Source organism: Mandrillus leucophaeus, unplaced genomic scaffold (assembly GCF_000951045.1).
Source record: "Mandrillus leucophaeus isolate KB7577 unplaced genomic scaffold, Mleu.le_1.0 Scaffold813, whole genome shotgun sequence".
NCBI classification, from domain to species: Eukaryota; Metazoa; Chordata; class Mammalia; order Primates; family Cercopithecidae; genus Mandrillus; species Mandrillus leucophaeus.
In genome coordinates, this window is record NW_012108842.1 from 400,995 (window position 1) to 403,493 (window position 2,499).

Sequence of the window (2,499 nt, forward strand, 5' to 3'; positions counted from 1 at the left end):
AACTTTAACAGTCTCTTTCAGCAGTTTTTCACAACATTAAGACGTTTTATCTTACCTTTTGTGGGATCTTAGCAAGGGCTGATGCAATTACGTTGGCCCTTTCTTCTGACATGTTACTGACCATGGACCCCAGAGAAAACACCACAACACCATTGTCTCCAGAGCTCTGGACAAACTCTTCCATTTCCTGTGAAAAAAAGAACGTGTTCCATCATAATAGATTATCAGCACCGCAAGCACTGTGAAACAATTGGTACAAAAACTAAAAAGAGAAAATCTCGTTTTTTGACTGACTCCATTACTTAGTTTTTTTGCAAGATGTATAATATTAGATAGGATGCCTCTGTTAAGGGTATTTGTATAAATATGTGTGTGTGCATGTTTGTGTGTGTGTGTGGGTGTGTGTGTGTGAAAGAGAGAAATGAAATAGAGCTCTTACACAGTATTTGAGGAGATACCCGAACTCTTCATTTATAATATTATAAGTACTAATGTAGGCTCCTTAAAGTGGCACCACTTGGTTTTAATGCTATATTGTTGTTCTGCTAAATCACATATGTTTATTTTACACAGGTTTTCTACAGAATTATTTTAGTTGGAAGTCATTAGTGGTTGACTTCCCTGACTCTGAGCACTGAGGAAAAGTTACTCACAGCTGCGATTATGTGAATCTACATTTATCTTACTATAATCTTGTACACGTCACTTAAAATTTGTCAGAGTTTTCCAGTCTTTTTTCAAAAAAAGAAAAAAAAAAGTAATTGTAAAAAGTGGTGGTTAAGCATCACTGACATGCTGGAGTCTGCTATTGTGGTTTGGAGTTTCTATGAATTAATTCTAAGAGTCTCATTTATAATACAGAATTGTACAGTATATAGTTAGATAGTTGAATGATCATATTTTTTCAGCTGATTGTTTAGGTGGAACACCTATTGCCCTGAAATCACACTGTTAAATTGATGTGCTATCTTTAACTGCATGTGAGGAACTCTCATCATCTCTTTGCTGTGTCTCAGAGGCAGCAGCACTTGCACCAGAATAGAAGAGACTGCCAGGCCTTTCTGCAGAGGAGATTTAGTCACCTTCTTGCATAGCTCACTCACACCACATACAAATCTTGGTGAAAACGTACTTGGCTGGAATTTATTGAGAATCATTCTGACTTGTGTTCCCCAATCTATGCCAATTTTTAAAGTTAAATAATTTCAGATGTAATCATTGGGGTAAAACTTTCTCTTAAGTGTTCTTTGCAAAACAAAGGGAAAAAAAAAAAGTCCAAATGCTTATTTGCAGACCACATGTGGCTGAGTATTTTTTAAAATATGACTTTCAGTGTTAAGACATTAGTGTTAATGATGTCAGAGTCACTGTAGTACTATTCCAGGTAATACATGGGATACCCAGGTATTGTGTGTGATTGCAGTGACCTGTAGCCACATTTGATGTAACTTATGTTCAGTGTTTTGTCTCAGTGGCTTGATGCTCAGAGCTTTCTTCATCCACCCAGGGTTAAAGTAATATAACCACTATTTACAGATTCATTATTGATGTGGACTAATTGTTTCCCATTCTGTGACAACTTAAAAAAAAACACAATTTATGTAAGGAATTTTATAAAAGTATTAAAAGTTCTAAAAGGAAAATAAGTTTTTTAATAACATTTCTTTCTAGAAATGTTATCAAGGTAAATATGTATGTTTTCATGATGGCTTTTGTTCTATTTTCATAGCTGAATGTAAAACTGTGACATTTATTTAGACAATTTTGTTATTATTGTCTATACTTTTTCTCCAGCAAAAAATGTCATCTTGTAATATTTATAATTTTCTACCTTGCTTTAATTGTATTATAGCTGACTGTAATTGAATTTCTTATTGATAAAATTATTATAATGCTACAGTATGCATCTAGTATGTTTTTAATTATTCCTTCATTTAAGATGTTTCGTTACTTCCAATGTTTATTTTGTGAATATTTTCCATAAATATTAAATATGTATATCTTGATTTTTCCTCTGTATGATTTCATGCAAATATCTTACAAAACCAATGGCTATATGCATTTTTAACACTTGATACATTTGCCAAGTGTCCTTTTCTATGAAAATATACATAAATTATCTGAGAATCTAATATTTAATCGACTAGAAAGCAACTTGGGTTTACAATTATTTCATATAATAAACAATTAGAAATTGGGTTTCACAACCATTGATTTTCATTCAAAGCTTTCTTCAAGTTAATAACAACAGCTAGTATAAGTAATTAACAACAGCTAGTACTAGTAATTATCACTGTTGTACTACTAGTCATCCTTTTTCTTGTCCTTCTACACCTCCTACTTTCTTCCCCCTCCTACTGGCACTATCGGTTTCCCATAATGTGAGTGGGGAAATCTTTCAAGAGTAGGATAGGGTGGCACAGAATTTCCAATAGTCTCACCTCAGCTTTTGTCTTTTTAGAAAATTACCTTATAAATTCCATACAATTTGCATTCAAC

The 2,499-nt window shown here is 33.1% G+C and overlaps 1 protein-coding gene across 2 annotated transcripts in view; it reads right to left on the minus strand.

Annotated features, from left to right (window-relative positions):
* LOC105530352 (UDP-glucuronosyltransferase 2B19) overlaps positions 1 to 2,499 on the minus strand; it is a 110,615-nt gene that overhangs the window by 100,558 nt on the left and 7,558 nt on the right. The gene's annotated exons all lie outside the window — the stretch shown is intronic.